This window comes from Octopus sinensis, unplaced genomic scaffold, assembly GCF_006345805.1.
Source record: "Octopus sinensis unplaced genomic scaffold, ASM634580v1 Contig19017, whole genome shotgun sequence".
NCBI lineage: Eukaryota > Metazoa > Mollusca > Cephalopoda > Octopoda > Octopodidae > Octopus > Octopus sinensis.
In genome coordinates, this window is record NW_021836165.1 from 51,153 (window position 1) to 66,356 (window position 15,204).

Below are 15,204 nucleotides of genomic sequence, written 5' to 3' on the forward strand. Positions count from 1 at the left end.
ATCGACCAAAATGATTCAAATTGTTCAGCCAATTGAAACTAACATTTATTATGCAAACTTCAAATATTTATTCTTTAAGTTCAGTTCATCGCTGCAGGAAAAATTAATTTAAGTCATCTTTAGTGAATATATGGAGCTCCATCCAAAAAACAAATTTATTCTAATTTCAGTATCGTGATCTTTGATCGCGAAAGCGTCATGCTGACGAATACGAGCTCGATTGCTCTTAAGTTCCTTAAGTAATTTCTAAGTCTTCTTGTACTTGCATAAACCATTTTTAACGGTGTATTTGTATTTAAAAAAACCATCAATATTTTTTTAAAAATTTATAAGTTTTCTTTGATTCATATGAAATATACCAAAGGATCATGTTTAAGTTTTTCCAATGACAATTTGATGTTGGTAACATATCGGCGGGTAGTAAACAGTTGGGCCTTGACATAATTATTAGTATTGTTTATAATAAATAATTTTAAAATAAAAATTAAAAAATGGTAAATATAAATCTTCACGCGGAGAGTGGTTGAAAACATCTGATTTATATAGGTAATATTCAATACGCGGCTGGTCAGTGTCATTAGGCTTTTAATAAAGCTACTGTATTTTGTCTGGTTGTATCAAATTAAACAAAAAATAAAAAATATTTCAATCTAATTGATATCATTGATACAGGATGTACAAATATTGTATGTCTCCTGAAACATATTCTTTTCATATCGGCTTACCATTTGATTGGTTGTACTTGCACTTTGGAGGAGCTTAAAAATAGTACTTAGAATATTATAATTCAATGTCAAACCCATCATTGAAATCATTTCATGAACATAGCCGTAAAATTAATATTTTATCCAATTTTGTAAGTATACCAATTAGATACTGTAAATTATAATTTCTAGACTCTATTTTTACAATTATTTAATTTTTTTAAACTGATAAATTAACATTACAAAACCGATTTTAGTGTTGCGGTAAACAGAATAAACATAACTATAGGATTTTGGCATATAAATGTCCAAAGATGTCACAATCTTTTCAAATAACGAAAGAAAGTAGTTTCAGAAGACGTCCAATGCATTGCCCTTTTGTCCTGTCAAATCGAGTTTAATTATTTATTTACTTTTTCTGTTTTATTTAAGTTAACAACAAAACTACACGTTTTTAACTTTCAATTTGTCTAAAATCAGTTTATTGAAATCAAAATACTAAATCAAAAGTTAAAATTTATAATTTTTAAAACTTAGAACAGTCGGACATCATGATAGTAACTATAAAAACATTCATATTAAAATTAGAAACTTATCCTGATCCAAGCCCTGGATCTTTAGCCTATGTTTACACCCAGCTCTATATAATCAATAAATCATAAAAGAAATATCCATATTAAAATAAAACCAAAATAAATTAGTGTAAATAAATTAACGAAAGACTACTATTTGATTGAAAGAGTTTCCAACAATTTCACGGGCATTTGCATTAGGACAAATCACATCCACAGATGCTGTTTTTCATAATACGAAACCACAAGTCTTGCGTAGTACCACACATACCATTGTCAAATTTCATCGATAAATGAAACACATTCCGCCCCAAATCGTCAAAATTTACAAACAAGCTAAAAAATATTCAACTTCTTCAACTCCGCTGACAAAATACCTACAAATCAACACGAATGTAAGCCTTGATCGGGAATGGAAGAGTGTGGGTAAATCGATACACGTTTTATAATCAGGCTGCACATTGTACCACCACGAATTCTGATAGTTAGCCAAATTTCCACTCGGGCGAACAAAACTGCCCCGTGTACTACCGTCTGGATAACTCCTGGTTCAAATGACCACAAAACTATCTCAATGGTCCAAAATAGTACCTTTGGTAGATTAAAGTCGGAGATTTTGCCAAAAACATTGCTGAAAACTGATTGCTGTCTCAAAAGACACGTGATTGTTGTGAGTTTGATATAACTTGAGGTTGAAACGGTACAATTAGCCAAAACTGTCAAGGTGTCAATTTATACAGCTTCAAACCTATTTCTGAGACTGACACGGTTTTTAAAAACACACTGCTGTGCTGAACTTCCAAAATATCCACTTTGGCAATAATAGCTTCCCTCTACTCCAGAAACATCCATTCGTAGAGACCCTGAACTCACTTACAACTCCAAGACTACAAATCAATCAATCAACTCAAAAACTAACATAATGGTCCTTTGAACTTGACTTTGTGCCTTTACTGACATGAACATTGAGTCGTCGTGACTGTAGGGAGGCGGATCAACCAACTCGTCCATGTTTGACCCAAACTCTCCCATTAAATTGAGAGAGGCGGCTCAATATGTGAACTCTGGGGTCGAAGTATTAAAAAACTAATATTAAAAAATCACATAATACCAAAGAATCATCCAAAATATATCAGGAGTCGATCTGATTTTTGTGTTGTGAGGAATTAAAACTGTTCGTCAAATCCCAGTAAATCATTCAAAAGATTCCCAGATTGACCACTAACACGAACATTGGTTAAATCAGTTGTATTATCCTCACGTCTATAAAGGTTTATTATTCACTAACGTCTAGAAACAGTTGCCACGCTATTTTCCTGTCCATATGCAAGAGATGGAGGCTTGTGAGTAATAGAAGCCATGCTTCCAATGTGTTATCATTCACTGAGTAGCTTTGGGTCAAGTGAGTCAATTTTTTCACTATGGCTGGTTTGTACTCAAAATAATCTCCTTTGCTGCCTCAGGGTCACTCGACAGGAGTCTCCAGTAAATAAATCCCCGATCTCTTAAATCAGGATTTAGACTGTCCTAATGACTGTAAATGAGAAATTGTACTTTTGTGCACAAATCCAATATTTTCTCTACCAAATCCTGTCCTGACGGATTCTTGAGATAATATTTGACAACTGAAGTCAGTAGTTGTAGTTGCACCTGTTTTATTCTAGTTTATTAAACAACCTGAATATCCTCGTCAGAGAATGTCTCGATAAATGAGTTTAGTAGTTCATCTGCATTTCTATTCGTCAGAATACTCTCCGACAATCCAAACCATCGCTGCTCTAAAGTAACCCTGATAACCCACCTTGACTCTGGTTCATCCAACAAATCAAATTCTCACAAAAATTTCCAATTTACTTTCATATTTTTCGGATATTTTCTAAATATATCCTAAACTAGTTATATCCATCAACCGAATGACTACTATAGCCTCTTGGATGATATAATCGACTTTAGACTTTACAAGTTCCTGCAGAGTGAGGACACACTGTTCTGCCACATCGGGGATCTTTATGGCACAACAACCAATGGCACGGACCGACTTTCTTACAAAGTCAATGTCTACTCCTGTGGCGTACTGAACAGTCATAAAACTCACACAAACTCCTTCAATTCAGGCAGAACTCGCTTATGTTGTCAATGTTAGTCAGAGTGTTATAATCTCCAGTTTCTCTAATTTTACATAAATCATGTCGTTGTATTGACAAGAAATTTGCGACTTCATTACACAACACGTTTGGCCTGAAATTTTTTAGGGTGGTTAACCTCTTTTGTAGGATTAGATTAATATTACGTACCCCACATATTGGATCTCTGAGGGGGCGGAAAGCATAGTTATGAGAGGATTTGACAGTTTTTTGTCACACGAGCTTAAAATTCTTCATCAGTCAGTCGTTCCATCATCCTCATCATCACTTTAATTGTCGACAGAACAACTCCTGCATTCGATGAGACAACCTCTGAGAACACGTTCACAAATTCTATATTAATTCCAATGTGGCTACGTTTTGGCCTCTTTTCTGGTGCTTGGTTGATAGGCAGCGATATAATCCAAAATAGTGATCTGTCCCCATTCTGTACACTCGTTGAGAGCATTCATCAACAGATTAAGTTCACTTTGGGATATTCTGCATTCTTTCCCAAGGAAATCTGCTGCATCTCAGACATGGTGGCCACAGCATTAGCCACGACCTACACAATCAGATAACAGACCACCATAGAATTGGAATCTGTGAGGTAAGACTTTATATTTGAGAAGCCTTGGTCTTCTACTAGTTTAGGATTCAGTTGTAGAGTTTCCAATGCAAAGAACGCAGTTTTCCTTACATAGGGGTCACTGTCCTTTAGACATTTACGAAGTGGGTCACATAAATATTCTGTCACACAATTCACATTCATACAAGCCATAGTTCTGATTGCAAGGGCACGAACGAGGGGAAATGGCTCGTTTGTGTCCTAACATGAGTGGTGGGATATGACTTTGACAAATGAATTGACTGCCATTATAGCCATGTCGGGGTTTGAGTGGAATAGTTTAACAGATATATATAAACCAGTTTTTTTAATTCCAAATCAGAGGTTTGACTGACAATTCAGAACGTCAACAAACAAGGAACTAAATTACACACGTCAGTTATTTTGAAAAATGTTTTTATTCAAAATATGTCAGTATGTGATATTTTTGTACCTTACATCTTTTCCTGTGGTCATGAAAAATATCACTTCTTTACAGCGTCTTTCTTTTAAAAGGTTTATCGCTGGTTAATTCTGATTTTATTTCATTTAATTCGCCTATATTGTTAAATATATATTTTCAACTGTTTTTGCGTATGTTGAGGACATTGGTTTTACACCAGGTTAACGAGAGATTAATTAGTTATTTATTTGATAATTTAAATATTGAATAACGTAAATCTTTATCAATATATTTAATAATTAAAAAAAAAGAAAAGAAATAATAATAATTAACCGGCGTCCTGGTATTCTCAGTCAAACATAACTTTTGGTTTAAACTTTCAAGCCTGTCATCTCCGGGGTTTGATTATTCCTAATTTTTTCAAAATTGATTCAAATAATATTTTATTATAATTGAAAAAAATATTTTTTTTATTTGGAAAACCGAATTAAAAAATAAATAAAATTATATATCACTTTCATTGTAACCTGTATTGTACGTACTGTCCGCGTCTCTCTATTCAAAAAAATTTCAATTTTTTCCCACCCAAAATTTCAGAAATAAAATATTAACAAATGACAGACCGTAAAGTTTATAATAAAAAAGATTTACAAAAACAAGGTTTTTTGGATAAAACACAATTTTTTTACTTTTTATAGAAATCAAGAAAACACAGAATTTATAGCACTCGGTAGATCCTAAATTATTATAAATAAACAGGAACAAAAATAAACTCAAAAACATCAGAAAAACTTTTCAAATCCTCGGATTTCACTCCACATATAAAACAAACAAATAACAAAGCGACAACACCTCAGGATTAAAGAACAAATCAAAAATCGACTTAGATTTAGGCTCAGATTCTTTTGGTGTTTTCAATTTTATTATTTTTAAGTCAAACCCTTCCGACCTTATGAAGGAAGCCGAGGCGCCTCGTCCGAACACGCGAAAAAGATTGCAATTTGTGTGGAAAAGCAATTCTTTTCCGGTCAGATTTGAATTTCTTTTTCCTCTGATTTTTATTGCAAAAAAAATATTCCGACATTTTCTTGGATGAAGAAATATGAATGTTTGTTTTTTAAATTCATTTTGATTTAGTTACTTAAAGATTGATAAAAAGAGGCGGGAAAAATAGCGAATTGGAAACAATTTGTTCTCTAAATGTGATTTTCTGGAGTTTAATAACGTCCAGGAATGGCCTGTTTTTCTTATGGAGGTTTATTTTTTTATAATTATATTTTAGTATTTTCTAGACGATTTTTTATCTGATGATCGCTGGTGTGAGTTGAAACAATGTCAGGGACTGGTCTCTAATTAATTTCCTCATTCGAACCTATCCACCACACTTTTCAACTCCAAACCTCATAACCTATCGTCCCTGTATTGTTTAGTAAAACCAATTTCCTAGTATCTATCCAAAAAGTACCCTCATTTCATCATTTAATATTTTCCTGAATCTATGGTCCCTTTGACAGATATTTAACCACACGGAAACAAGTCGGGGACTTGTAGTCAGTGCCCTAAGCAGAAATACAAGAGAGACTACCCAGCTATGGTAAAATTGGTTGGACTGACGGCTTGTCATGATTCTGTCAAACACTTTTTGTCAGTTTGTTTGGAGCAATGGATTCAGTCCACAAAGGCATTGACAGTTTTGTTTACTTCTAGCTTGTCCTTTAATATTTGAGGCATTTGATGCGTGTTGTATGGCAAAGTGGGAGAATGTCGATTGTGATTATTTCCGCGAGTTTATTAAAAATGTCATAAAAATTCGTTTCAAAGCAAATCAGCTGACGTTGGTTGAATCGTCTTTTAAGTTATTTTTTGTATTAAAAATATTTTAGAAAATTATTGGCCGTAAATGGGATTATTTTGGCCAAATGACGAATTTTATTATTAAATGTGAGGCCAAATCGTTCAGAACTTGCGGAGGGCATTTGATTGGTCACTGTTTGTTTGTGAATAGAGAGAAATATCAACTGATGTATATCTTTGTAATTTACGATTTTAGTGTCTTGTTGATTTTTTTGTGAATTATTGTTCGATAACTCTCAAATTGCTCTTATCAATTTGATTCGAGATTTCCTCAAGCTGCCGCTTTTCAGTGATAACTTTACTTGCTTTATTCAAAATTGTGCTCAGATCGAATGGTCCTGGTTGCATATCGACTTTCTCTTATCATTCATTTGAGGAATACTGCGACATGATGTTGAATAGGGTGCTGTGCGATGAATGATTTAGCTCATCCACAAAACCTTAAAAGTATTGACTTTTTAATTATTTTTATTAAATGATTAAATAATATTTTCAGGATAGGGGAATACATTAATACAGTCCGTCAAAGTGTCCTCGAGTGGCTAAAAAATATTTTCTGTCCATCCTGAATGTGTTAAATCACGTTTTGAGACATGGTTGTATTTTAGCTTAATTTAAAGGATTAAGCGAATTTCTGCTATGAAGAAATTTGTCGTTACAACTTTTTACGGACAATTTAAATATAGATTCAAATGTTATTTATTGATTTACTTAACTATTTTAGGTCGATTGGAAATTTGTTTAGTTCCTCGAATTTGTTTAGAAAATTATTGCTAATTGCCAATAATCCAGTCAAATTGATTAGTCCCAACGTTGTCCAGGATATTATATATATTGGCTTATTTTGCTGAGACTAGCGGTTTAAGTAGTTTAAGTGATTAAATATTTTATTAGATCAAACCAAGACTTACTTAATGTTGAATATGTACTGGAACTTGTTTTTGACCTTTCATTATATAATCCTCCAATGTAGAATGTTTATTGTAATATATAAGGGAGACTATCCAAGACCTGGAGCGTAGATTGCTGTCTCTGATCTGTATTGGAGTAGTTGGATGATTGCAATGATTTTGGTAATTTTCTATGCTAAGGATCCGGCCAAATTGGTCGCAAAGTTCCCCACATTGAGTTCTCTAGTCGAGTGGTCATATCAGAGTTTTGAATTCCTAAAATTAATATTTTAGTGATTCCTTGGCAATATTTCCTCTCGAATCTCAGGTTTTATTATTTCAAAATTATTTCTCAGATTCGAGAGCAGGAAATTGTGGATATACTGAATTTAGAGAACAAACTTGCAGGAGAGACAATTAACGACAAAAACAGCCACCTCAAAGATTATTTAACTTATTTCAATGTCTAGTATCCAAGCCTATAAAATGATATTTTAGTGGACCAGCGACTACCTTCGTTTGAAATTTCGTGCTTTGCTTGATAAAGTTAGAAAGTTGTTAAAACTCGATCATTATATAATCGAAATGAACACCATTCGTTATTGTTGAGATCATTAAATAAAACAGAAGTAAACAGAAAGTAATTTAACAAATTATTTTAGAATCTATCCCGATGTAATGCAATGGTAGACAGTGCCATCAAAATTGATTGTGAGATCACACAAATCCTGGATTGTTCATTTCTCATATCATATCTCGTTTTCAAAGTAAGTAACACGTGACTGCAAGGATTTTGTATTTTTGTATAAAATGAATTAGAGTCTCCCTCAGTGTTATTGCCATTGCTCGTGAATTTAAATGCTCGATGCTGCTGTGATTCGTCGTCGGTCATTCACCATCTTTTTGAATTGTTTACTTTTTGAGTCTCCCGACGAAAGTGATAGATTTCATTCGATTTTGGTATTTTGGCCATATTTGACTTGAGGTACTCGATTTGATATTTGCTGGTGACGTGACGGCAGAACACGGAAGTTTTATTTCACAGCTCGAACTGAAATCGTTTTTCGTGGAATGTAAACAATGATGTGCGATACATATTTAAGGTTGATAAAATTCACTAAATAAAAATATTAGGCAATTTATTCTGAAACGAATAAACAATGCTAATGAAATATTTGTTCTTTTTGTCGAATCATATATCCATCGTTGGGACTGAAATAAATGTTTTGTACATTTCATTATTTTAGTCCCTTACTGATTGGATTATCTCCCATTATATTGTTTTTGATCAACCCGTCATCATTTAACCAATGAAGTAATCCTCAGTCTAGAGAAGGTATATCTCGGGGCGTACCAAGTCATCAAAAACAATGTTAGTTTATTTTCATTTGTAATTAATTTTCATATGCTGTTATTTTAGAGAGAGAATGGAAATTCCGATTTTCTAGCTGTTTTTGTTTTTTTGGCTTGTTTTTTAAAGAATTCTGATGGAGAATTAAGTGATTGTTTACAAGATTAGTTTCTGAACTAATTTTTCCCAGTGGTTGGGTATAAAAGTCTTTTTTTCTCACTTAAAAATACTTTATTTTACAGGTTTTAATAGTTTTTAATTTAATTATTTAATAGTACTTAAATCAATGGATGATGAGACGTGCCTAAGACTTCTTTGTTGCAATTTACTCCCAGATTATAAAATTGAATTTGTACTAAAAAATTGGAGAAAGATCGTCATATAGAAGTACATAACGTTCCAATAATATCACAAATTGTACAAAATTGGCAAAATAGAAATAATTCTAAGCTTGGAAGTCAATTATTAACATTTCTACATTCAAAAATAGTTGTTTATCGAGTAATACTTATCAAGTTAGTATTATAGCTAATAAAGACGACACCCACATGGAAATAGAGTCACATAATGAAAACAAATTAATTTCTGTATTTTATATCAAAATATTATTTTTTCAGATAATAAATAATTCGTTTAATGATCATTCAAAGTCAGATTTTATTAGTGTATTACTGTATTTTTGATTATGATTAATTTTAGGACGAGTCGAGAGGGGCTTATGTGCTTAAGGATATATTGGAGGTTTACCACCTTATTAAAAAATCTATTTAGGCGGTTAATGAACTTGGAATAAAATTATTTGAATTTATCGAGAACCTTGATAACATTGCTGGCATTAAGTGTCAACATTGTGTGTAGATGTACTATTAATTATATTGTAAGTATTATTGAGTCGTTTACTAATTAATAGTATGAAGAATATTGGGCGGAATTGGTTCCGAGTTGCTTATGAATTCCGAAACCAATTCGAATTTGTCATTAAAAATAAGAACTAAGCTAATCAAGTATCGACTTGACCCTGAATCTTTCTTTCTAACGGAGAAATATTTGTGGTTTGTTGATTAAATATAATATTATTGACGACGACGAAGTGGTTGATGTACAGCTTTGTAAAATGGAATGCGAGGAGAAACGTAAATTCATTGAGTTTAGAGAGGATATGGAACGAGGGTATTCCTTTAGAAGAGCAGAAATGTGAAATTCAACAACTTCTATCAACAGAGAAAGAAATTGGAGGATTTGATTGAATTCGCAGCCAAAATTGTTTTCCGTCAAAAAGAATTATCACATAAATATTTAATCGGTTTTATACAAACAAATATTGAACGAGCACAGGTTTTTGTGTAATGTTATATTACTAAGAGTGCTAAAATTGAGTGGAGTTTGTGTAAACGAATTCGTCTCGACTATTTGTTGTGGCATTTTATTCGTGCATGTGAGGAAGCTTGTAGTCCTGATTTATATAACGCACATTCACGTTATTATATAGCATTGCAGAATATGATGTGGAGTCACTCAAACTTTGTATATCACAAACTGATAAGTATGTTTAATACGTAATAACTTAGTCCGGGTATCAAAACAGTCTTTATTCTCTTGCATATATTCGAGCACCTTCTAAATTCCCGCCAAAGTGTATTCTCAGTCAAATATAAAAGTTTTTTGATTGTTGTTTTCTAGACTGCTGATTTGTTTATTCGAAGGCTTTTAGTTTTGCTTTCCAAACCCGAGACTGGACTAAGAGCCAAAAATCGAATGCAAAAAGCTTCTCTTTTTGTGCAGAAAAATAATCAAATCTTACCCTCAGTTGTTCTTAAGGTGAGATTTGTGTTCTATTCGTAAAGATACTTGCCTTTGCTGGGCTCTTGATTGTGGGGCGGCGGGGTAATTTTACATTCAACGAACTCACATCAAAGCATATTATCATTTTTTTGCACATGTCGTTGGCTTATTGGACTATTCATTGACATTACCTTTGAATATTAACCCAGAGGCAGTCTGCCGGATATTCGATGCTTTTATTATGCTAATTAAAGTATGTTTTAATTTATATGAATATTTATTAACATTTTTTAATGTGTAGAAAGAAAAATGCAAATATTATTTTATTATAATAAAAAATATGTTTAGACTCAATTGGAGACTAAAAATCCACAAGGAATAAACGGAATCAAATCAATCGTAGTTAAATTGTTTATTTGATAAAGCGACTGCTCTACATGCATCCTCGTGAGACATTACGACTGCAAAGTTGGCTCTTCCATGCCTCAAGTTGATGTGCTATAAAGTAATTAAATTTAGAGAATATATTAACTCTATTTGTCATCCGGGGAGTCTTCTTTCTGAAGTGAATGCTCTTGAAGTGGCTATATCCATTGATACACGTGGTTCAAAATTTGAATATTTTTCTCGCCGGCTGACATTAAAGAAAGACTTGATTCCTAAATTTAGTTTTGATTTAAGGAAGGAAATCATATAGAGGTATATTTAAACTACTATTTTTTAGATTTTTTTAGCAGTTTGCAAGAATTAGAATATATTTCCAAAACGTAGGGTTGACGTCCTTTCCGATTTGCAGGTTTTTGTTTTTGGAAAATAATTTAGCCTGAATTGGTGGAATTTGGTAGAAATTCTACAAAACAAGTTCAAAAATTAAGTTCTCGGTTACTTTCTCGTCAGTTGATGACAAATCCGAGTGAAAGACTTGGAAGAGAGTACATAGGTCAACGACTTGATCAAATGGTCAATGAAAGTGCTAGTTTTGCTGAGATAATGGTGTTTGTGGAGGTTTTTTTGGTTCTTTCATAAATTGATAGAGTCGAGTCCAGAATTTGTTACTGCTTTATGTGATTTGGCCATAAGACGGAGTCGGACTATTTCTTTGGGGGACACTATAAGGACGTGTGGGCTCAAATTTAATTGACAATGTGTTTTATTACCAATATAATTGAATTTTTACTTTTACAATTTTAATTTTGTTTTAACAAAATGTATATTATTGAAGTATTATACTCGGTCAATTGTTTCATTCTTTAAATGTATAGCCAGGGGTGTGTTAAACTCATTTCTTCCGCGGGCCGGAATAAAAAAATTTAGGCTCCGCGGGCCAGACTATTTATTTTTGATTTAACAAAATTCGTACTACGATTTATAATTTTAATTTAAAATCATTTAACAACACATTTATTAATTTTTATAATTAAAATATGTTCCAGAAACTTGACATTTTTTTTATCTTTGACATCTTTGACATCCGTATCTTTGACACCCCCGGTATATGCCATTTCTTTATACAACTACTACATTGGACTTATCAATATTGAGATTGTAGTGATCGTAAAATACGACAAGTTTTAAAGACTTTCGAAGTAGATCTCAAACGTGCAAATAAAAAGAGGTTATGTCTAAACCGAAAGTCTTTGAAAGGGGGATTTGCCTCGGTTTTTTTAAGAGTGAACTCATGCTCCTCCAGTTCCTGAAAAGTTCCTGACAGTCGTCAGTATTGGTTTAAAGTTGCGTTTCTTCTGTATCAAAGATGCTAAACTTGAGTTAAAATTTTTTGAAGTAGTGTATTTGTCTATTTAAATTAGGCTCAGCACAATCTTAATCACTTTGGACCTGACGAATTGTACAGTTTATTAACACTCACTATTTATGGTGCTAGACGTACTGTTTTGACTTTTGTGGTATCTAAATATGTTTATTTTCATGTAAATTACTAGTTTTATTAATTTTAGTCAAAACAATTTCTTGAAAATAAACAGTAATAATGTCTATTATCATCCACAAGTGCATCAAAACAGGGCTTTTAACTTTTTTAGGGGTTTTCAACTTTTTTACTCGTAATTTTGTTTGACCTCCGAAATATTTATTAAAACCCCTTAAAACATTTTTATATAGAACAGACTATCCAAAATGAAATAGAATTCTACTAACTATTTAAAATAAATTCACTGCTAACATTCAAATCTACAATAAAAACAATTAAATACTAATATGACCCATGACTGATGTTTTTGCACAGCAATTTGATATTTGACTTATTTGTGTTATTTTTAAACAAATATCTCATCAATGGACACATTTTTCATTCTTTATTTACAATTCGATGTAGAATGCTAATCACATTCAACAAAGTATGATGTCGGAAAATAGAGCAGAAATTGTGCTTTTTGTTTCACAATTGTGAATAAGTCTTTTTCAATTCATATTTTGCCAAAAAAATAACCGACGTTTATGATCATTATAGTATAGTTTAATTCTGCATTGAATTTTAACAGAATTAATTTTTCTTGAATATTTCTTTTTTTCTCCAGGATTTGATAGCAAAAGAATTAATCATTCAAGACGGAATTTCTAATTAAAGAATATCCAAAATTCTAGTATTGAATCTTAAGAATATATTCAACTTAGATTAGCTCGGAAATGAGGAAGGAAAACCAATTCTGAAGAAATTCATCATATTGTGATGCACAATGATTTCACAAGTGGAGGCAGCTACTATTCAAATCAGATGGGAGGAATACGTACACAAGTAGCTAAAAAAAAGGCCTAAAGAGTGGCATGGTACGTATCCGAATTCAAATCTCAAACAAAAATGGTTTTATTTTTTATTTCTTTCTGATTAAATTTTTTCAGTGTTTATAATAATCTAAACAATACTTTTTGGTTAGCATTAGCAATTTAGAGATTCTTTAAAACTTTAACCTCTTTAGTAGGCCGTTACAACTGTTTTATGTCCAAAGAATGATCTTTTTCGTCGACATGATAATTTTAATAATGAGCTAAAATGAACGTGTATTTTACTAATCAGAATCTTATTAATGAATTTTATTGAAATTACGGCTAATCAATCATTTCACAAAAAGAAGCTACTCAAAGATAATCATTCATATCTTATTGCAGAAAAAAATTCAATATTTTTTTGATAGTCCCATCACTTTTTCTACATAAAATTTGACATTTTTCAATTAAAATGCAGTTTTTGTTGGTACTTCAACATTCCTCGGCTGCCCTTTCAGCCCATCTGGGCCACCTGGCGAAGAAGGACCAGGAATTCCGTGACCTAGCAAACAGGCTTTTGACACTATAATCGCACATCGTCTTCTTCTTCATAAAATGCAGCATACACATGCCGAACGGCTATACACGCTCCGCTGCCTGCTATTCCCATCTTGACATACTATCTTCCATGGAAAACGCCCTGAAATCTTCGACGGAGGCAGTTCTGAACATCCCACTTTTCCTCAGTATCCAGAAGCCGTCAGCTAGTCCAACAGGCTCGTTATACGTTATATACCTTGTTGGTGGAATCCTACGAGTGATAAAAAACAAATAAATGGTACTGAATATAATTGCAGAATTTCTCGCCTCCAAGTTGAATTCTCGACACGGAGAATATGGATGTTGAGCATATCAAAGATGCTCAGAAAAAATTAACGAATTTTCTCGATTATAACACGCAGATTTTTGTTATATAAATAATTCCAATAATATGGGATGATGAGTTTTATAATCAATAACTAAAAAAATTCAAATTTTAGAAAATACCATTGTCAAACTCACTTTGACGCACTGACATTGTGCAGTTTCCAATTCAACTAATCGAACTTAATTCAAAAATTCTATTTTTGTTTTTTTAATATTTATTTAGAAAAAATATTGTTTCGATATTATTACAGTATTTTTCTTTGAATACAGCTCGCTGATTAGCTGACCAGCATAAAAACACCATGAACTTACCATCAGTAGTGAAAAATAAAAGCGGCTATATTGTATTGCCTTCCAACTCGTTGATTAGCTGATTTTCAGGGCCTTTACATTATCTCATAAAGCAGATCGAAAATTGGCAATTTTTAGCCTAGTACTCGTCTCAGCTCACACTCTATCAGTTCGGTATGGACATTTTACAAGCAACATAGCAGCAAATTTGATAACAGCTTTAATTTTGATTCACCCTCACCCCTGTCGATGTGGTGGTACGGTGGACGTGAAAGGCCTTCACCCCCTCTCCTGCCGCCGACCGCAGGCCGCTTGCCTCGCCATTGAGCAATCAACGACGTAATCTCAAGAGCACTCAATGCTGCTGGCTTCCCCAATGTACTAAACCCTCCGGACTGGACAGAGGGGACGGCAAACGCCCGGATGGGATGACTACCTTTTTATTCCGGAATGGCAATTGCCTCATCTGGGATTCCACGTTTGCAGATACGTGGTCCCCATCTGCTTTTTATTATCATCTCTTTTTCCCGGTTTGACCACTGCCTCCGCGGAAGCCAGCAAAGTTGAAAAGTACAAGAATCTTGCCACTCGGCATTCCGTGCCTGGGGCTTTTGAGACATCAGGCGCTTCCGGTCCGCTCACCTAAGCTTCATCGAAGCTGGGTATCCTATGCTCTAACTCCTGCCCCCCGTGCTCTCAGATCGAGCACTCTTTTTCCTAATAGCAAAAAAAACACTATGAACTTACGTCAGTAGTGCAAAATGGGGAAACGACTATTTTGTATTTTTTTTAGCTCGCTGATTCATTAGCTGATTTTCCGGGTTTTACATCATCTCATAAAGCAGATCGAACATCGAAAGCCGAGACTACCACTGGCCACCTCTAGCCTTCGTAATAGTCTCAGCTCAACTCTCTCAGTCAGTATGGGACATTCTACAAGCGGACATGGTATTAAAACGGAAAAGTTATACTGATGCGT

At 33.2% G+C, this 15,204-nt stretch overlaps 1 pseudogene; it reads right to left on the reverse strand.

Annotated features, from left to right (window-relative positions):
* Positions 1–3,381: 3,381 nt before the first annotated feature.
* Positions 3,382–4,562, reverse strand: LOC115231975 (annotated as a pseudogene).
* Positions 4,563–15,204: the final 10,642 nt, after the last annotated feature.